This window comes from Neodiprion virginianus, chromosome 4 (assembly GCF_021901495.1).
Source record: "Neodiprion virginianus isolate iyNeoVirg1 chromosome 4, iyNeoVirg1.1, whole genome shotgun sequence".
Lineage (NCBI taxonomy): Eukaryota > Metazoa > Arthropoda > Insecta > Hymenoptera > Diprionidae > Neodiprion > Neodiprion virginianus.
In genome coordinates this window covers 7,456,376-7,479,665 of record NC_060880.1, presented here as the reverse complement: position 1 = coordinate 7,479,665, position 23,290 = coordinate 7,456,376, and the positions used below count along the sequence as shown (strand labels likewise).

Sequence of the window (23,290 nt, the reverse complement as noted above, 5' to 3'; positions counted from 1 at the left end):
GTGCATATGAAACGAAAAAGCTGGAAGCTTTTTTGGTAATCTATAGTTTCGTTCAAAATGTTTTTCTACAATTTCAGGTGAAAATATTCATTTATCCTTCACTCGTTATTTCAAATAGGTACTTAGTAAGTGATACAACGATAATAATTGATACTGTAATCACATAAATTGATATTGTATTGTATCGTCCAGGGTAGTAAAAAACATAAACCGATAGTGAGGAAAACTAATCGAGTCTGTCGATTGATCGAGTTTGAAAAATAATCGATAATTTTTGGTTATTCTTAATTGATGCAACCCAAAATGTCTCAAATAGACAGGACCGAGTACTTTTTACATTTTTCATTGATATCATTTTGATTTTTCTTGAAGTTTAATCACTGCGCACAATCTTGAAGTGTACAAAAGTGTATATAATATTCTATAACCATCCCGAAAATTTGAATATGATCACATTTATCTTTCGTTTCCAAGAGACAGAGCATTCAATAGAATTGAGAGAAGCATTCGGAGAATCAAAGAATCAGATAACCCAATGAGAATTGTGGTGGAAACGTTTTTTTGTTTTTTTTTCATCCTTTTTATTGTGTAAACACAATACTAGCGATATTCCTTTCCTTGTGGTAGCCATGCCAGAACCATAAAAAACAAAAAAAAAAAAACAAACGGAAATAACAAAAACGGAAACTTGTCGGAGGGTACAAATTGCGAAATATTTGTACTGACGGCCTCTCAAGTGATTTAGGAAATTCCGAAGGATGAAAATCGTCTTGAAAAGTATGCTGAAAATCTTTATAGTACTGATTGTTCTAAAATGAATTTAATTTTTTTTAGTTACTGGGAAATTGCAATAAAACACTTAAACACAGTGGGAATTATAAGAAAAATGTTACCGTCACTTTCCAGTTTAATTATACCGGCCAACGCTGTATTTTTTGATAAATCGTAGCTCCGAGCCGTTTCTTTAGTTTGGAATTCTTTTTTCACTTCAATACAGCCCGAGAGTCCCTTTATTATCTTGCGGGAAGTTAAAATCATCCTAACAGTGAGAGCAAAATATATATGTATAGTGAAATCAAACAGAACATTGACTGGTTATGCAGTTAATTTCCAAAATATACGAAGGAGAATGGTTTTTTCATTTTTTGACTATGGTGAAAAACGAAAACAGCTATCACAACTGGATATTATTTGAATTTTTTTTTTTCCAAAATTTCAGACGCAGCCACGGATTCAGAGTTCGGTTTTGTTGCAAGTGGTCGCGGAATGGCTCATACAGACGATAGTATTAGCAACGCAGAGCGCGTGCACCCACACAAAAATATGTGTACAACACACGTCGGGAGGTTCGCGAACACGCGCGTGACGGAGGTTTGGCACATCGCGGATGCACGCGCACGAACGCACGCATAGATACACGGATAAACACAGACGCAAAAACGCGCGGCGTCGTTCGTTCGGCATTACGCGCCACCTGGCCAACCACGTCTAGGCTTTTTCTACGCCGGAATAGTAGCGATCGACTAACGGCCGCAAGATATACCCCGGCGGTTGTTAGTTCGATCCCAATATACATCCATATCCAACCCGACTTACATCATCGGCCTAGTCGCGGGCTGCGTCAGCCTAATCTATAACACGTATGCCGGGTTAGAGATCGATTTGTCCAGGATGCGCTGGAACGATCCTATTTATTTGTTTGTTTACTTATGAATTCGTTTATACATTTATTTGTAGTGAAAAAAAAACCCGAGAGACGAACCGAAGGGAGAGCGCATGCAGCGGATACTGTAAATAAAACTGTTCACTGAATTAAAAAAAAAAAAAGAAAAGGAAAGAAAAAAATCAGGATATCGACGTGGGTGAGGCGCCTGTTGGAATTAGTTGAGAGGTAGGGCGGGGGAGAAACGTATATCAATATAGGAAAATATAAAAAAATATTTTAAATATAAAGGCCAATATTGCGATCATAAAAAATAAACAAATCGTTTAAAACCTACAGTATCAATTTGTAATGAATTTCAAAATTCATGTAAGAAATTAATAGTTATGCTTGAGTTGTTTTCCAAAAAATGACTTGTATAAAAGTATTTTAAAATAAACCAATTTATTCTACATCGGAATAACCGTTTTTCAGGCATTCTATGCGAAGAAAAAAAAAAAGAACTGTAAAATTCTTTATCGCGAGGGCGGCAATCGAATCCTTCAAATTCCCCGATTCAAGATCGCGGATGACCATTGCGCGCCAACACAGCGCAGGTCGCTCGTTCAGAGATCGCGAGTATGCGAACACACACGTAACATACATACATATATACATATACATATATACGTGTGCATGCGGCGATTATCACGCGCCGCGGTGTATACACAACAGAGATAGGTTTAATACAGCGGAACGTTTTATGCAACTTTTTGCTACCGTGCGTACGTACGCACACGTAAGCGTCAAGTCCGCATGTGGAGGTAACTCAGAGTAGATAGATAGATAGATATACAAGTAGACGCAGGCTGCGCATGGTAAACACACCGAGCTCGAGGCGGGCTGCGCAGAGATATAGTTGCCGGTAAATCCGTACGGCGTGTCGGTGTGTTGGTGGGGAGCGTTTCACACCTGACTACTACGCGAGTCAAGCGAGACACGGAAATCGCGTTTTCGGTGTTATTTAGGAACGCGGCCGGCCAAAGTTGGGACGAAAAATCGAGGATCGTTCGTCGACGATTTTTCGCGGGCCTTTTAACTCGCCTATGTCCCGGCACCCTGTCGACCATCTTCGAAAGCGCAAAGTCTAGGGCGCACGGTTCGTAACTTGACTCTCGGGCCGAGCGAGCGCCGAGCTGACAGTAGGCCGGCGACGTCACAGTGGGCCGGTTGAGCCTTCCTTCGTTCGATTCAGGGCAGGCTCCATTCATTTTACATGTAGCAAGGTAAATATTTATAATGCAGTGGCTATTTCCGAGATCGTGCGGCTAAAGTGCGTGCAAATCTTTACACATATGTACGTGCGTATACGTATACCACGGTATACGTGGATATTATTATGCGTATTGTACGCACCATCCGTTACACAACGCGACACGCGCATTTACGATAAAACGTATCCAACCGTAAAGAAGCGTGTATAATAATACAACGTATTTAAAAAATAAAAAATAAAATAAGGAAAGAAAGATTAAAACTAAAAAAAAAAAAAAAAAAAAAAAAAAAACAAAAGAAGACAAACGTATTACAAGAAAAGTACGCGTCTAATAACACATCTAACGCACCGAGTTGATTTATATACGTATAATTGAAAATCGTTTTTCTTTTTTTGTTTTTTGTTTTTTTTTTAACCTATCCGTCGTTGAGAATCTGTGAGTTTTTAAAAAGATATCATGTGAAACGAAGAAGAATATTATCCACGCCTTACGGAGGAACGGAAGAGAGGAGGAAAAGGAAAAATTTTAATAAAAAGTTTTAACCGTATTCTTATGCGCTAAATATGGCGCTTATAATATGATTGTTAATTGTTGTTCCACGAGGTTAGTTTCGCGATCGATTAGTTTGTTGTTTTCGCAAATCGTCGTTGCTTCAACACGGTTTCGTTTCCAATATTGTTCTTCTCCGGTGTTTCTGGCTGCACGCCTCGTGGGAGGAGAAGTTTTCTCAACGTCGTCATCGTCCTCCTCCTCCTCCTTCTCATCCTCCTCTTTCTCCGCCTCCGCCTTATCCAGCTCGTCGTTTCTGACAGCAAAATCGGAGGATCGGAATCGGATTGAAAAATGCGACGCACCGTCCCGACGATATCAAAATAACGATCAGCCGGCTAAAAGTGCAGAAGAGGAAGTGCAGGACAACAACGGCGACAGAGCGCGCCTGGAATTCAAAATCGAATCGTCAACGGTTACGCGAGCGCACCGTTGAACCGATTCGAAAATTTGAATTTCGAACGCCGTTTGGCGCCCCTTTACTCCGGCTCTACCACTCACGGCGAACGACGAAATAACGACTTTCCGCCAGATCTCGTGCTGCGACCGAGGCCGGCGCTGCAATCCGCACAACTTTGACGTTTGAGAAAAGGTCGCGTGCATCGCGATGCCTTGCCTCGACGACGACGCGCCCCCACAACACATATGGCTGGATGATTAACCGTCGTTAAACGTCTCGGACGTCGGGACGAATCGTAACCTCAAAATTGATCGATATTTCTACGTTTCTCGATCGCATCCGAAACCGCAAACTTTTCCGACGGTCCCGGACTCCGCAACATTTTTATTTCTGATTCAGCCTACGATTCTTCTTCTTCTTCTTCTCCTTCTCCTCCTCCTACCTTCTCGGGTTTAACGACTCATGGCTGTATTTTTGTGGGAATCTCATCTGCACCGTGAGTATGTACACATATTTTTTAAACATTGAAACGACACCGTCGAAACGAGGCCAATTTTATTTCGCCATCGCTATACTTATTCGTCGGTCAATTTGCAGTTGAGATCATATTGAAGTTGGTAACTTTATCGTAACGATTTTGGAACTGTAAAACGTAATAAAACAAAACACACTCATATTTCGAAATCATAGTTTCTTAAAAATGATTGTAAACTTAAGAATATAGTGTTTTTATTCCACAATGTTTCGTTACGATAACGTTACTATCTTCTAACTCGTTTGTTAAGTTCGTCACTGTATTCCTCGCGTCGTTTTATCCGCCGTTAAGTTTTCGCTTACTTTCACGCGTCGAAAATTTACTGATATCGCTTTAATTCTGACCGGTACTACCAGTCGTGAAATTGATGGCATATACACGCGCCAAGTGAGCCACCCTCTCCGAGGTTGATTTTTATTGGGGTTCGCTTGACCCGACGTAACGGCAGGCCTTCCAACATCCCACTGCCAAAATCCCTGAAACGAAACAAAAGTATGCCGAGAGAAACATTTTCGCAACTTGTCCGTTCTTCCTGCGAGCAATCGGAAAGTAAACATATCGTAGGCGAAAAAAATCGGGAAACGATTGGAGATGAGGAGTAAAGTGAATTGAATTAAGCGACACAACGCGTTTGCAGTGAAGGTGATTCTGGTGAGTGCTTAGTTTATTCCCAAAAATATTATCCTTGTCTCACGTTTTAGTGCGGAAAGTCTCGAATGGCCCGTGTAGTTAAAGCCGACGGAAAATGAGGCTGAAGCTAGTAACGTTGGTGTAACAAAACATTGAGGGGAAAAAATCACTAGTTTGTAATTTTTTAGTGACTTTGAAGTGGGCAAGTTTTGAAAATATGAATTACTTTCACTTTGCTACAATTTACTGCATTTCAGAGATTCCCAAAATTACGAAGTAAAGACTTTTCCAAAACACGAATCGTTACGATAACGTGACTAACTTCAGCCACGTGACGGAAAGCGTGTTCGTATCAAATTTTTACACTTTTTGACAATCTGTGGGAAAATTTTGGGTACTCGTAATGCTGGTTCAGAGAATCCCGCAATAATTTTGCAGAATTAATCCCCTCTCGCGACTTTTTGGTAACTTTCTTCAAACTGTGACTCGAACACGTGGCTGCTTTTGCGGACTGAAACTAATGGAAGGCCCACATCGGTTGATTACGTTCCTCCGTTTCCCGACCTAGTCGAAAACTTTTCGATACATGGCAGTCGTTCGAACCAGACTGATGTAAAAATAACAAATGTACGTACCTATGTATTATCATAATCCTGACGTGAAGGTTATTGTTCTTTGGTGAGGATAAATCGATTTCGGAAACATTCGAAAATTGTACACCTACATACATCTCGTTCGATATAATCCAGGGGCAATAACCTGGCTGAAGTTAGTAACGTTAACGCAACGAAACGTCAAGGGAATAACCATGACCGTGCAATTTTCTAGCGACTTTCAAGGAGTTTACTTTTCGAAATATGTGAGCATGTTTTGTTTATCACAGGCTTATTTAATTTCAAACAATCCTAAATGTGCAAAGTAACGATTTTCCCTTATCATTCGTTATCACTATAACGTTGCTAGCTCAATCCATCGTACTAAACCAAGTGCATCGAAAAAATTCCACGAGGTTGAAGTTTAGTTTATTGATCTGTAACTGCGATCCTTGAAAACTATTTCGAAAGTTGGGAAACAGCGATTCGTTTTCAGCGTTTCCTTTGGCTGGCGTTACAAACTTCAATCTAGTGAATTTTTAAACGTTTTACCTGTTCAATCGAACGATTGGAATATGAGGCGATTTGGGAACCGACGGCTTCGCCTTAATTTCTTCTTCTCATCCTTTATTTTTCTTCGCAGTTCTCGTTGATATCCGCGTTCGTCTGTCCTTCTTTTTTTTTTCTTCTCCACCCGACGCCGTGCCACTCTGAAATTAACGATGAAGTGCGTAGGTAGGTAGGTTTGTTGGTTGGTTGGTTGGTTGGTTGGTTGGTTGATTTCTCCTTCGTGGAGTCCCGATTCTCCGAGTCTTATTGCAATTACACATAGCCCCCAATCCCCTGAGTGCTCGCAAGTAACTTTTTATGGCGTATAAACGTAGACACGTAGATACACACGCGAACACACGTACATTAAACACAGACGGACCTGTGTTCAAGGTTATAAATAAATCTCAGTTTCATTGTCGGTACACAATTACACCGTTAATTCAAACTCTCCTATGTAAGTGTAACAAATTTTTCTCTTTTCCCCGGCGATGATGTTACAGTTGCGCTTCACTTGGTCTCCTAATTCGATTCAACGCAATGTTTCTTCGATCTTTCTTTGTTGTATTTAAGAAATAGCTGACATAGTAGATCGTGCGTAAATGTCGGCGACCTAATAATGAAGATCGGTTGCGACAAATTTATTTCGGTTCGTTGACCGTTCCTCAGCGCAGATACCAAGTCTCGGATATTTTATACACCGCTGAGAGAAATTTTTAGTCACGTTTACCGCTCAGTCCTTAACTATTTTCATTTTTTCCCACAACTGAAAAATATAGTTCTAGGTACAAAATGAAAATTAGTCTTCTAGATGTTACCGGAAAGTCTATTATCCGTTATTATTTCTCATTACGATCACTGTAGCTATATTTTCTTGTAACTATTGCGAAAATTTAACGCTCGTGCAACAATAAATAGATGTTCAAGCCTTATTTAACTAAAAAAGTAGAGTAAACCTCACAAACTAATTTTGCGTTGCAATAACCAAAAAAGGATCGACGATAGCGCAAAATGGTTCGGCGTACCTCGTTGTTCGTAATCCCAAAAATATTCAAACAGTTTTTTTTAACGACACATGATTCGTGCATTTTTCTAGTTACTATAACAAATGAAATTCTTTTCAGTGCACCTCGTGCCTCAGATAATATATTTCGTAAGAATTACACACACTTGTTTTGATAAATAATCGCGTTGCATTGGTGGTGAAATTGCGGTTCCAAAAGTATTAGTTCCCGGTTCCTATTATAAATAAAAATATATCCCCAACCATAAAACTATCGAATTTATAATGTATGTAGCACATTAACCCGCGAGTTATCGATATTAGCTGTGTCATAATGTATATATATACATTGTGTATGGTTGTGTGTGCACATAATTTGACCACTTATAGGTATGCATGCGGAGCTAATAATTCGAGTATAGCCTGTGGGCGCGTAAATTACCCTTTAGGGCTATAATCATCTTTCGATTAATCTGCGGGGAGGCATGATGTATAACAGTAAATGAATGGATCCTTCTTATCTTCGCATCGAGTATATATATATATATATATACGCGTGTGACATGTTCGTTTTCACCGTGATCGTTATCGTCATCGTTTTCACTCCTTCGTTCATTTTGGTGTTCGTTTAAAGCGGCTACCCGAAGCTAGTGAAACATGAAGATAGGTACATACTTTAATGCCAATTTTTATCCGTAATGATTAATTGCAACGCAGGGAAATTATTAGTGACGCGAATCACGGACCAAGCGGTCTGAAACTCTGCTCACTTCGCTATTAGCTGATCAGGAATTGGTGCATGATCAAAAATCGGGACACTGAGCTTACTCTAAATCGATTCTGGCCTATCAAATTCGTAGAATAACGAGTCGTGTTAATTAATATTTCAAAATGGAACGCCAAAGGTTTTGCACAATTAAAGGGTTACATACAGTTAGAATTTTCAAAAAATCGAATTTTTTTTTTTTTCATTTCATTTTCTTAATGTAACGGTGAATATTTTCGAAGTTACACGTAAATTTGAAAAGGCGTTTCAGAGTGCTTGGAAGTACAAGGCCGGAGCGGAAGCGCTTACCTGGAACGCTGTCCCTTTTATGCACCTGCCTATTGTAAATGTTCCCTTCTAATATATTCAGATGCGTAAAGCAACATTGTGTTATTGTTTTTTTTTTATTTTTTACCTGAAAGGTAAATTTTTATTTCACTCTCCCCAAATTTTAAACGCCTTTTTTCTCAAAATGGTGTTTAAAAAGTCGGTGACCAACATTACTCTAAAACGGCTAAACCGATTAGTATCAAATTTTAACACGAGCTTCTTAAATATATTTTTTAGTAATTAATCGAAGATTTTTTCTCACCGATAAATATTTTTTTTTTTATAAGCAATTTAAGGCCGAAATTTTGGTCAAAAATCGTTTTTTTTTTTTTTTTTGAGAAGCCGCCATTTTGTCAAAAAAAAATTCATTTTGCTTATTCCTTCGATTAATTACTAGATTTAACATCACTTTAACGAAATCTGTTTGGTTATTTAATTTCTGAGGATCCAGTTCAAAGATATAGCGGTCACCGCAAAACGTCATTTTTGAGAGGAGCTCCTTTCAAAATAAATATTTTTACTAATACCAAGTCTTAAAATACAATTAAAAGATACCATAATATGTGTACAAATTTTTAGATCAATAAATTTGAAAGTTTTCTCAAAAAAAATTCTGGAAAATTCGCTTTTTTTCGGTCATCGAACTGTATATAACCCCTTAAGTGCGACTGTTTGCACCAGTCTTCATATATGCTCAAATATTTGGACGATTGATCAGTTTTTATACAAGGCTGAAGCTGGTAGCCAGAATTGGCAGCCAAACGTTCTAATTTTCATTTAAATAAGGCAATGAAGTTCGAAAATCAAAATTTTGCGAAATATCTTGAACCCCCGATACTAAGAGGATAAAACTGAACTACATTTTTGTAATTTCCAAAAAGTTTAACACGTTTAGCTGCCAACTCTGGCTGCTAGCTTCAGCTTCATAATTTTTATAAGCTTCTGGTTGACTTTAACGTTATTTGATAATAACGTTGTCTTAAATAAAAGTCTGAGAACCGGTGAAAACGTACGTCTCGTCGGTAGTCGGGAAATAATTTAGCTAACGCGTTGTAACTGATATAAACGTTATACCCAGTTTCATTGATGTTCTCACATATAACAATTAGCGGCACGATAGTAACTAATTGAAGTGTTTTTAACGCTGCATACATCAGTCAACTCCAATTTTCGAGACCGCGTGCCGCGAATGATTAAGAGGCTTGTTAATATGGCAGCCGCGGTGGGATTTTGGCGCGTATAATATTACGGGAGTGCAAGGATTACGCAAAAATTTCATGGTTACACAATGTAAGGATAACGTTATCAAACTTTCGCTAAGAATTGAAAGGCTAGAAAAGCTCGTAGCAATTTTTTTTTTTTTACTGTGTTTTCCTATATTTTCAACATTTCTTCTGACAACACTATTTTTTGTATGAAAGAATGCAGAAAGTTGAAAAGTGAATAAGTCAAAATATAGAATACTCAGAATTTATGTTTTATCGAACGCTCAAGTTGGTGCTAATAATAATTATAAGAATCGATGCTGAATTTCTGAATAGTAAATGAAAACTGGGTGGTTAATTTAAAGCATGAAGTAATGAAATTGTCGATCAATGATTTGTTGCCTTTGTACGTATCTGTATTTAAATTGTTTTTTTTTTTCAACGTTGTAAATTGGCTCAGCCGACTAATTATACAAAATCGTCAAATGACATGTAAAAAATTGCAAAAATTCCATATTTTGACTTTAGAGGCAGTAACCTTGACTTTCCGTTTCGGTTTCTAAGATTACTTTTTACTTTGACTTCCCGAATTTTTGCATCCTTCTGTATTGAAATTGTTTTAATTTCTCAACCGTTGCGCATTATCTCAACCAACTAACTGTAAAAAATCGTCAAATGAAATGTAAAAATGAAATGTAGAATAACCTTCAGTTTTCGATAAATTAAAGTGTAAAATCGTCGTAAGAAGTACCGAAAAATGATTTAAAAAAAAAAAACACCCCTACAAATTTCGCCCAGTCTATATACTTCCATCTATCCGCACTCCGATTTCACTTTCTTCTCAGGCACTGTACGTGCGACCCTTCTTTCACACGGTCATCCCACTTCTCGACCCCTTCGACCCAGGTAGAAAAGTCAGGCAGATCCGACAACCCCGCTAATTGTGAGCCTATTCAAAAATCCCTGGTGAGGGAGGCTTTACCGAAAAGGGCTGAGGGTGCAACGAAGCTAGAGGTGCATGTGCATACGATGTAGCGACGTGGGTATAGGTTGACGTGCGTGTCCCTCGCCCCCCCCCCTCTCTCTCTCTGTCTTGTTATAAATGGATTGACCCAAAGAAAACCTCTGAAATGACATAAATAACGCGGCAACGGATCCGTAGGCCGTAGGCCGCAGCGTTGTAAGAGCCTTACGTAACATCTTCTAGCTCGACTCCGATGCGTGTGGGGGAGAGAATTTGTCTCGCACACGATGCCAAGGCAGAGATTCAGATACCGGTGCCTGATCGATGCGGTCGTTCGATCGTTACTCCTAGAGTGCCCCGCACTTCTCCATACGTACCGATAACTAACGAAATCCTTCTTAGTCGAGGAAATAAAGCACTAAAAACGGCCCAACTGTCGATTTTTTGAGCAGTAAGACGGATTTTAACGCGGTTTTTTGCATTCGATTCGTAAGAGCGCCTGCAAACTTTGTGAACTAAATTGATTAATTAATTTTTTGAAAATGCATTATGGCATTAATAATATGCAATTTGCAAGTGCACTTCCAAGAGACACTAAATAAAAAATTTGCTACTCGGGGGTTTTTGGGGTCGCTGAACACGAATATCGCCACGGCAACCGTCTCCGAGGTACCTGGTGCCCAGGGTGGACAGTATCAACGTCTTCTCCTAGAGTTTTGGCGAAAATTGTGATCGAATTTGTCGAAACTCGTTGCTTGGGGGTTTTTGGGGTCACTGAATACGAATATCGATACGGCAACCGTCTCCGAGGTACGTGGTGCCCAGGGTGAACGTTTCAACGTCTTTTTCTGGAATTATCTTGAGTATTATCATTTTTACCTCAATTAAAGTATATTGTTCTTAATTCAATCACAAATTCGATCACAATTTTCGCCAAAACTCTAGGAGAAGACGTTGATACTGTCCACCCTGGGCACCAGGTACCTCGGAGACGGTTGCCGTGGCGATATTCGTGTTCAGCGACCCCAAAAACCCCCGAGTAGCAAATTTTTTATTTAGTGTCTCTTGGAAGTGCACTTGCAAAATGCATATTATTAATGCCATAATGCATTTTCAAAAAATTAATTAATCAATTTAGTTCACAAAGTTTGTAGGCGCTCTTACGAAGCGAATGCAAAAAACCGCATTAAAATCCGTCTTGCTGCTCAAAAAATCGACAGTCCATTGCTTTATTTCCTCGACTATTCTGCATTCCACTCACTCACGTACAACACGCCCGAGTATTAAGCGTCCGCTTTTCGTGGCTGGGCCATTCGGATGTACGTAGACGTGCCCGTGCCGCGTCATGCACCTGAACGCTTCGATTCGCACATTGTGTACGAAAATTAATTGCATTTTATCGAACGAATACGAAACGCGGCTAAAGCTGTTGGACGAAGAATTTAGCTGGTTTTCAACGGATAACACAGCTCTGTAACGGTGGAAAAAAAGGCCCAACATTTGACAACTTATTTTGGGTGTTGTGAGAAAAGAGAATGGGGTTTTTTTTATTATTTTTATTTATTTTTTTTTTAAATTTATATCAAATTTTGTACAAACGGTGCATTTTTGAAAAAATAAATCGATTTTTGGCAAAAAATAAGCAGTAAACTCTTGATAGACAAAAAGAGAAGAATTTGCATTGAATAAAAAAAAAAAAAAAAAAAACGGCTAGAAGCTACTGTCAAAATTTCAAATCGATTCATCCAACGGTGTTGAAGTAATCTGTCCTCTCAGTTTGAAAAAAATGGTTTCGAGAAAAAATGAATTCAAAGTTTCACGAACACTCAGCGCTTGTTTCGTGGCAAGGTGGCAAAATCGACAATCGAATGGTTCAAAAATTTTCATTCACTACAGAACCAATTGAATATTGTTTTTGTGAAGATAAATATTGTTTGAGGCGAAAAAAAAAAATCGTCTCTTTCAAAATCCTCGAGTTATTTTACCCCTCAACGTATTTCACAGACCCGAAGAAACTTTGGTTGGAATTTGTAATTTGTGGTCACTTCAATTTGTGCTTAGTCGTCCTGACGGCACTTCGAATTCATTTCAGAACACTGGTGTTAGGTACTTGAATTTCTATCAACTGACGCGAAGTCTGCAAATTTCAGACTTGGAATTGCTGTTTAATTAAGTTGAATTCGTGGGAAGTCACTGATCGATGTCAATTGATGACAGGTAAAAACATAGAAACTCAAGTCCATGCTGTTGAGTCACGTGATACGATTTAAACAATCCTGATTCGTTTGCTATCGTGATTGTGAAGTCATATTCAGCCGTTTGAAATCACGTAAAACGTCGAAAGAATTGACTTTTTTGAAATCATTTGAAGTTGTCTCGACACTTACTTCAAGTCGTACCTGAAATCATTTACAATAGTCTGATTGTGAACTTACATCGAATAAAGTTACACCTCGAAGTCGTTATTGATAAATTAAGGTGGGCAATTCGAATGAAATTCATTTGCTTCAAGTCACGAAGCGATTTAGAATCATTCAGAGTCATATTAAGTTGCGCGAAGTAGCTTGAGTAGTTCATAATGTAGACTGCCTTGAATCCATTGTGTCACTTGAACTCTTGATGTGTCTCGAAGTCAGGTGAACGGTTCACGGCAGGCCGGTAAAAGAAAGGAAAGAAACTAAAAAAATAAAAAAATAAAAAAACAAAGGGATGTCGGTAGCATTGTGCAGCCAAGATAAAAGATAGCGTCAATCACTCCTTGGTGTACTTGATCGCAGGCATGCTATTTCTGAAAGTGCGTTTACATCGAGAAAACGGAACCTCATCGAGAACTTCTAGACTTTGGTGGACAGCGACGCTCTTGTACTGGCAAACTTGTCATTTCAACAAAACTGATTGATAACAGTTCTCAATGTAGGTACAGACAACTGAACTGTAGTCATGAATGAAATTTACATTGATTTGCATTTAAAGCAAAAAAAGAAAAAAAAAAAAACCGTTTCGTACACCTTGGAGGCGGTTTGAAAGGATATTTAAAAATCTTGAACCCGCGAACGTTTCATCAATGTTGTTGTCATTTTTTGTTTATTGGTAGCAGAGAGTGCTGGGTCACATTTTTCGCATTAGCAATGTTATCTGTTCCTATTTCACCGATCGATTCACGTGAGAAATTCCCTTTGATAAACCGAACTACGATTATCCATTTTGCCTGATCATAGGTTCAATAAGGTTCAGATTAGTCAGGTGTGCCGAACGTGACACTGATCAAGGCTACGTTCAGGCTACTTTCGTTACGAAGCTGATCAAGCCACTGTAAATATTACTCTATACTCGTCACCTTGTAATTGTATATCGCCACGTGTTTCCTGTCACTTTTGTAACTGTTGCGAAGTATGCTGTTCGAAATAATGGAGACTCTCATTTTTTGACACGACTTTTGGAACTTTGAGGAATATCGGTACAAGTATGAAAGTTTTCCATGGTATACATACATATATAGGTATATATATATATATATATATATATATATATATATGAGTGTTTAAAAAAAAACGACTATTTTTTTTTTTCGAAGAACATTGAAAAATCTTCCGAGTGTCCCTCAAAAATGACCTCGGTAAAATATGAGCTCTTAATATTGGTATTTAGAGGTGGCGATTCTCAATTTTCTGTTTCCCATTTAAACATCATGGGGAAAAATTTTTTTTAAATTTAGAATTTTATTGCTCGAAAACGAATCAGTGCGAAGATATAAGCAAAACATATTCTTGTAGGAAAATTTTACGCTCTACAAAAAAGAACTGAGTAAAGATTTGCGTAAGGTAAGTCGTTTCGGAGTTATCAGGCCTCAAACATCGAACCGTTTGAAATAATGATGTTATTAATTTATGAATGCTACAAAACTGACTCATATCGTAGATTAATGAAATTTATTAATTAACATTTGATTGGAAGTCTATAGTTTTAATTTTAAAATCAATAATATTGTGTATTTAAGTGATATGAGTCAGTTTCTTAGATTAATGGACAGAGTCACGTGTTTTTTTTTTTTTTTATAAATATCAGAGTAAACCTTGAGCATTCTTTTTTTTCTTTTTTGTTTAAGACTGAATTTTCCGGATCGAATTCTCCGTAGTTTCTAAGAATTCATTGAACGTGAAATCTTAGTTCAGCCGGTCTAGCTATAATTTTGTTCTACGCGAAACTGTAAGTGGAGAGTAACTGATCACCGGCAAGTGCTGAAAGTGGTTGATAAAACGTGGATGAAATTACAAGTGCGTCTAAGATCATCCACGTTGATTCATCATCGTCAGTTTTGTTTGAATCCAACCGCCGAAACGTTTTGCAAACAATGCTTTCCTCTTGACTTCAGCGTCAAGTCTGAATCATTGTGAAACTAAATGTTCCTTCACGCCGCATTATACACTAATTATCGTATAAAAAATGATTACCGTAATTAGAATCGGAAATATCTGTTAACAGGTTTATAATTATCCACTTATCGACAATTCGTTCGTATAAAATCAACAGTTATTCATTGTGATTACGAACATTCATTAAAGGTCAACTTTTTCTTGATACCTGAAAAATAGTCGAAAATATAACGATTCAAATACTACCGAACTGTGACGTCAGAATGGTACAACAATGTGAAATAATGCAAAAATAACAAAATATCACTGACAAACTTTACTGCAATTATCAGCTAGATGCAATTAATGACTAGCAGATGTACATCTACACATATACATATATGTGTGAGAATAGAAAAACCGATTTGAAAAATAGAAATAAACGACGCTTCACTTCGAATCTTGCGTGAAATTGTTTCATTTCTGAAAACGAATGTTTATTTATTTTTTTTTTTTTCATTTCTTGTTTCATAAAAATCGATTTCAGCGTTGTCGAGATGGGTTGTAAGGAATCATGTGGCGAAGGCGTGTGATTGGAGGGAAAAAAAAAAAAAAAATAGAAAATTCTTTATTTCGGAAACATTTCAGGCGTCGTACTAACGCGGGAAGAATCCTTGGTGGAATTCAAAATAAAAAAAAAAAAAAAAAATTGTCAGGGTCAACCGTTCAACGAGTCGGCGTGGAATGACCCGTATATTAAGCCTAAAAATTCGACACGTGTCGCGTGCCTTGTAGGTGTGTACTTTTCGTCGTGACGTCACGTCCCGACGCCATAACCTTACCCAACTCTCTCTCTCTCATGCCTCTCATCCTCGATGCGGCGGATTTTATTCCTTCGCACGATGTTTCGACGAGAGGCGACGCGACCGTCATCGTTTGTTTTACGAGCGGAGTGGAACGGAACAGTTTATAACCTAACCTCACCTAACCTAACCTAACCTAACCTAACCTAACCTAACCTAACTTAACCTGACCAAACCTAACCTAACTTCGCACGATCTGAACCGACTAACCGAGGCAAACGCCGCGAGAGAATCGAGCTTGCCGGGGGGGAGGGGGGGGGGGGAGGGGGGGGGGCGAAACGCCGCCGCCGCCGCCGCTCTCTTTGCATCAGCTGTTGGCGCGAAACTCGAGAGGAACACGTTGCGCGGTCGCATGACGAGAGGCCACCAGACCTGAGGGGAGTGGGGGGGGGAGTGGGGGGGGGAGACACGCGTTTAGCACTTCGCATTGTGATCGCACTCTCGCTGTCAGCCTCTGGGCACACTCTCCCGCCTCACGTTTCCGCTCCTCCGATGATTGTTTTCCTTATTCTTTGACGGGTTTTTGCCTCTTTCTTTTATTTAACTCTCTTTCGTGCTTTCCAAAATTCATCAATTACTTGGCGGACGTACGTAAATTACGTGTTCGAATTTTGAGGGCTTTTGACATTTTCTTCAAAATAAAACATATATTTGATCGAGAGTAGAAACTTGTCTCGCTATTATTCATCCTCGGAATGAGTATTTTTACATTGTACCAAAAACAAAAAATTGCTTTCGCGTTTTGGATTTTTCGCACGAAATTTTTTGGCTCGTAATTGAAGAAAATAGATTCGATATGGATGAATTATTTGATCTCCCGAGTCCAAGATGGTGTGTGTAAAAGATTCCAAATAATTTCTGTATCGAATGCAAAAATAAAACATTTTTCCTAAGCATGGGACTCTCTGTTACAAATCTATATCGTATATCTAATAATAACAAATCGACTGGTATCTTTTGTGTATAAATAAATCACTGACAAATCGTCTGATCTTAAAATTTTGATATTCTTCTCAACTGTCCCAAAAAACAAGTTCAGTAGACCAAATTTCCAAGTAAAAAAAAAAAAAAAAAAAAAAAACGTTTCAAGTGAACGTAGCTTGCGAAAGTTTGAGAAGAATATTGTTTGAATAATTACGCAAATTTCGTATCGTTCATCTAAATATTCTACCTTTTGCTCATACTTATATTTTATATTTTACGTCACAATTCATCGTCGATGCAACGTGCCTGTCATTGTAATTTTTTGATTTCCTTAGCAAACACCTAAAAGTAGATAATTTACACTATTTTTGACGTATCGAAAATTGGAAAATATTTAGTAATTAAAGACAGACGCGTTGTACCAAAATGAGCCAACAAATTTAAAAAAATACGAAAATGGGCCCCCATCTCAAAAATTCACTCCACCGACTTTCCGAATTCTTACCATTTGCAAATATCTGCAACGCTTCATCAACGCAATTCGTATTTTACGCTTCATTGTACTGGAATAAGAGAAACTTAATTTTTAACAGTTGTTATCAATTCTAACGACACTTTGATTTTCTGTAAATATGATTCAGTGCGAGATTGGGATTAAAAATAATTTTCATTTCAACCACAAACTTTTAATATTCGAAAAATTATAGAGCTGAAGAAATCGTTGTTTCGTAGTAAGAGGAATTTTTGAAATGCAGTAAATTATAACGGCACATAACATATTCATAATTTGAAAACTTGACTATTTCAAAATCACTATAAACTTGCAAAATTACGTTAACGCTACAAACTTTGACCTCATAAAAAATTTCAAACCGCAACAAAAATTATTCCCACCAACGATACAAGAAATAAAAAAATACCATGAAATTCCAAAATTCGCAGAAAAAACTTTTTTCACTCAACATGTCAAAAGCATAATTCTTTGACTTTCGTTTGTGCATCGATCTTACACCGTTAATTATCTCTTCAACTTTACATTTATATCCGTTGCGTGATCCACGAACAAATCGATCATTGCAACCAACCCGCTATTAAAATCCCTCTTAAATACACGCTCTGAATTATTTGTCCCATTATTTATATACTTATACGTGATTGATCCACGTTACTGATTTTATCGATGTATCACGAAACAAAATGTTTTATATTAAAAGTCACAAAGTGAATAAGAACCAAGAAACTTATATTGGTAGAAATAGTGATCACAAACACCAAGGTGGCGATAGAACCAGGAAAACCGTGAATAATCTGGGAATTTCATCAATTGGGAAAAGTCGGGGAAAAATCAGTGAATTACTACAGAACCTAGCGCAAAACGTAGTTTATTTTTTTTTTTTTTTATAAATCGTTTTCAAACTTCGGCAATTAACTTTTTCAAATTATTTGTGCAAGAAAGCAATACCACGCGTTTTTTACTTGCGTGCCCAATTTCTGGAGCTTTTGGTCACGAAAGCTTCCCAACTATCACCTAAGTTTCGTGAGAAAAAGTCCGTGAATTTTGATTTTTCTTTTTCTTACGGGAAAATTCAGGTAGTTGTTATTTGAGCAAAATTTTCGCCACCGAGGAAACGGTTATTGTATTTTCTAAAAATCGACGTCGCGTCTGCCGATTAGTCGAAAAATCGCCAATGGATTTCTGTCTGAAATTGCATCGTCTCACCATTATTTGAGAGGCGTTGTATTACTCAGTTATCGAGGCGAATAATATTTGCACACGCGTGTTTGGATAACCCAGTGTATGTATCGGCAAGGCTGTCGTAAAAGCTCATTGCGGTATTTTAAACACACAAGGTACACCGCTGTTTGGATCTGATTATTACTTCGCTCATACTTCTCTCGGCGTGTCTGGTAGCCCGAAACAGCTTAGCGTTTTATCGTTTCTCTTTGTTGCGGTACGATTTTTCACAACTCAACTCAAAAAAAGAGTCTTGTTTTTGAAAAGTGGAATTGGGGCGAATTCCATGGAAACCCGATCAACGTCTAACCCTCACCGTTTCCAAATTGGTTTGAATTTGTTTTTTTTTTACTTTTTGTACAATTGTCTCAACTCTGAAACAGTACCCTGAATTTTTTCAGATTTTTTATTCAACTGCTCAATCACTTATAAATATTTAGAGTCATTTTGAAAAGAACCATCGTTAACATTCTCAAAAAATTTCACACAACTGTAATTTTTTTTCCTAACATTTCCAGACCGATGATGGTCAGATTTTTTTTGTCAACTGAAAAATCGTTCGAACGATACGAAAACTTTTCAAAACTTCTATTTTTCACTTGAAACATTTCTAGACCGGTTACACATTCAACTTTTTTTCATCAACTTCATCGTGAAAACCGGTCTAGAAATGTTACGGGTTAAAAATAGAAGTTATGAGAGTTTATCGTAAATTTTCAGACCCTTCAAACAATGTTGGAGTTGATCAAAATAAAGTGTTGAAAAAAAAGTTGAAAAAAACCTGCCCATTATTGACTCGGTCTTGAAATATTTGGAAATGAAAATATAGTTTTTTGAAATTTTATTAACAATTCTAAAAGGGATTCTTTTCAAAGTCACTCCAAATATTTGTAAATAATTAACCAGTTGATCAAGTAATCTGAAAAAAATCAGAGCACTATTTTAGAATTGGAAAAGTCGCAGAGATTTTCTTTAACAAAATCAAAAATGATTTGAGTCCGACGTTGGTTGGGTTATATTCGATTTTGCGAATTGTGTCAGGTTCGCAAAAATTATCGTTTACTCAGGTCGATGGACGCATTGATAGCAGAATTTTTTCAAACACGAGTATCGATTATCACGCGGAAAATAAAACTGTCCAGCTCCCGAATGTCGGTCAGTTTCAATTCCAGAGAATAATAGGAATGAAAAGTTATAGAATTAATGTAACAGCTGTAACAATAAGATCGAGCACCTCTTGAGAATACTAAGTTAAACACGGAGCAGAAAGATGGAACGAAAATACGAGGTCTTTATTCTTGACCGATTAGTTGTCGTTATAATTGTATCATCTTTGATCAATCGTAGGGATCAAGAAGGATCGTATTGAAATTTCAGCAAAAATTATCGTCGAGCTTGAATGATAATTTTTTTCATTAAAATAAACCGAAGAATAAGATCTTTTTTGGTTGCATTCTGTCTGATCCTTGGTTATAGCATCACGAAAAAAATTAATTTGTAGTGTTCAATTTTATAGCAATTGGTTTCAGTTATCTAGAAATTTACAATTTATGCCGTTAATTTATAATTTTGAAATATCAAAGGGTCAATAATTGAGTCTAAACGTGTCAATAACTGGTACACTATACCTTGGATATCACGGATCTAGATTTTATCGTTTTTAATACATTCATTTATGGATAGAGAATAGTGTCAGTGGTGCGACTATCGTTACAAATTCACGATCTCCGTGCCTTAAACGAAGAATTTCACGCCTAGTTTTCGTTTCTCTTCATTTCATAATTCCGAGGATACAATGGACTCGTTTTCAAGTAACGCGTAATATTTTGAGAGTATGTTCATTATGAGATACTTTTATTTAGCGCTCGTTTTCAACAGTGACAAATGTAAATTGAAAATGATGTGAATGTGTTGAACGATGAACTATGTTTATAAAACATGAAACAATTAATATCAAATTCAGTACATAATACAATATGAATATTAATAATAAAAAAAAAAAAAAACACTTCAGATTTTTAAGACTATTTTCATCGTATGCCGGTGCAATAAGCTTTCAGTTTTTCGAATTAGTAGGCTCAATTCTGAGAAAGCATCCAAACACTTATCAGTGGTTATAACAAGAAATATTTGAATGCAATGTTACGTTCAGAGCAAAATCCTTGATACTGATCGGTGAATCTTTCAATCGTGAGAATATTTTTCCCTGCGATATAAAAATGATCAGCGCAAAATAGGCGTTAATAGTCTTCACCTGAATAATTTTCAAACCAAATACTCGTGCGATTTAATTTTAGAAATCGATATGTTTCATCGTTTTAACTAAAAAATACAGTCACAAATTTAGTATTTATGAAATTATACCCGTCATCTACAAAGATCAGATAATGCTCGTTTTCAAAACGGTTTGAAATTATTATCAATAATTACGATTACGAACCAGAGTTTCACTTGTTTTCCAGCAGTCCATTCGGTATTACCATTTTTTGAATCAAGTATTCAACGATGCCAAAATAACGGAAGGTTTATCGCACAGGTTACTATTAATTTTGTCATTAGATTTGTGATCAGCGACCCCAACAACCCCCGAGTAACAAGTTTCGGCGAGAATCATCGAATTTTGATAATTTTTTCAGTTTCACAACCGCCATATTGGATCCGCCATCTTGATTTTAGAAATCACCAAATTCTGACTCACTTCAGATTCGTAATTAGCGAGCCTAAAACCCCCCGAGTAAAAAAATTTTAATGATACCTGTTTTACTGAATTTTTCCAAGTGCAGGCCTACCAACGTCTCCAATTTGAATGAAATAAAATCCCTTGGATCAGACGCGCTCTCTCTTGCGACAGAAAACGGAGGGCTGCCCGCGCGTGTATATTCGGGTCTTCGATATCGTTACGTGGAAGTTATATCCTATTGACAAAGTCAATGGCATTTTATTAATTGCGTTATGGAGTTGGTATAAAGGTATATCAAGTCCGGAGGCCGCACGAAGGAGCGAGTCACGCACGCTTCTCATTTCGAATATTGAGGAGGCTCTGCCGCACACGCGTATTATACATATATTACGTATATATTATACGTATACACACACGCGCTTACACGTAAATGAATATTGCATGTATCGGCGTACCGGCAACCTGATATAACCTAATATAACTTCTTCCCCCAAGAAGTCAAACCACGATGACGACCGGCTTACCCGCAAATCTCTATTCCGTTGGATTCGTATTTATTACATGTCTATGCGTTCACCTTAAATCCTCAAATCTAATTGTCTGCCAGACAGCGTATAATTTATCAGTTAGCGAAATTATTATCGACGTACAAGATCTACATGTTTCAGTCTATTCGGTAATTTCTTACTGTCCACCAGCATAAGCGTAATATCTTCAATCGAGTATCATGACTTTTGTTACGCTTGTATCACTTTAAAAACGTTTCCTTCACACACTGAGAAAAATTTTCATCTGTCACAGTAACTGGGAAAGTTCAGTAAATTAGGTATCGTTAAAAAAATCTGTTCGACTAAAAAAGTAGAGTAAACCCGACAAACTGATTTTGCGTTGCAATAACCAAAAAGGGATCGACGATAGCGCAAAACGGTTAGGCTTAGCTCGTTTTTCCTAATTCCAACAATATTCAAACAGTATTTTCAACGACACCTGTTTTACCGAATTCTTCCAGTTACTACACAAATGAAATTTTTCCCACTGTACATACATACACGTATATGAAACGTGCAACACGTATTACGTGATGGAAGGAACGAGTATAGAGTGACAGATAAGTTTATATCGTCAGCTGATATCTGTCATATCCTATGCCTCTGCCACGTGTCCGTACACCAGTCCGTACGTAGAAGGTATTCACACGTACGTACCTGACGTATCAGGGATTCGGGTGGGAATCACTTTCACGGTGTTACACCGGTGCTTGCTCGTGCTGCAGAGTGCGTTAGATAAGTTGCCTCCCGCCCTCGCGCGTCTATTTGCTTTCACGATTGATAATACATTATGTAAAAGCAAAAGTGTGAGATAAGCGTTGCAATTTGTATGGTAATATCGATACGCTCGGTACGAAATTTAATCTCCCGATATCGACGGCTATGTGAGTTGGTACACCTAACGTGCGTATACTTGAGCATGTGTGCACCTACGTTCGCATATGTCGGAACATATATTCACGTGTGTAGGGCATTCCCTGACAATTACACCGATTATTATTTTTCGCCATCAAGGATCCGAGCCTCGGGTTTTACTTCCAATAACTTGTTTTGCGTCGTTTTTTGTGTTTTTTTTTTTTTTTTTTTAATCCGAGACTTACAACCTTTTACATCTTTCTTTTTTTGTTTTTCATAAATTTCGTTTCAAATTTTTATTCGTTTGCGATTTACAAGCTGAAAGAATAACGGAACCACTCGAATATACCGATGAAAGGAAACTTACATGACGATTCTTCGATTTATTTTACTCACGTTTTTGACGAATCCTTGAACAATTTTTTTAATATTACCGAAATTCTTCATTAATCGTGTTCCTTGATGCAATTGATGTGAAAAATGATGTTTGTTTTTATATGTACAGTGACGCGAGCGTGTTGAATCATCGGTTCGTTTTTACTTTATCGTTATTCATTTTTAATAAATAACCTATTTGGTATTTTCATGTTTTATCGTGGTCGCGAATTTTTACCCGTCTTACACGTAAACGTGGGAAAATTGGCATTTCGTGTTGTTCTTTTTATCAAGATACGAACCGACTCATGGAAAACTATGCAGTAAGTAAAAAAAAAAAAAAAAGAAAGAAAAAAAAAAACTTAGCCAAGTGACAGATTTTAGTCAATTTCTTTCTTGCTGTTTAACCAAAGCAAAAAAATTTCACTATATTGTGGTTTTATCAAATATTTGAAAAGTGGATTTTTGGTAAAATAAAATGTCCATCGTTAAAACGTTTCCGTGCCGCGTTGAAT

At 37.4% G+C, this 23,290-nt stretch overlaps 1 protein-coding gene across 2 annotated transcripts in view; it reads left to right on the top strand.

Annotated features, from left to right (window-relative positions):
• The first annotated feature begins 2,856 nt into the window (after positions 1–2,856).
• LOC124304032 (protein bric-a-brac 1-like) overlaps positions 2,857–23,290 on the top strand; it is a 74,519-nt gene continuing 54,085 nt past the window's right edge. For both annotated transcript variants that reach the window (XM_046761968.1, XM_046761969.1), the window contains exon 1: positions 2,857–2,928. The gene's annotated coding sequence lies outside the window, so the exon portion shown is untranslated. The remainder of the gene's footprint in view (positions 2,929–23,290) is intronic.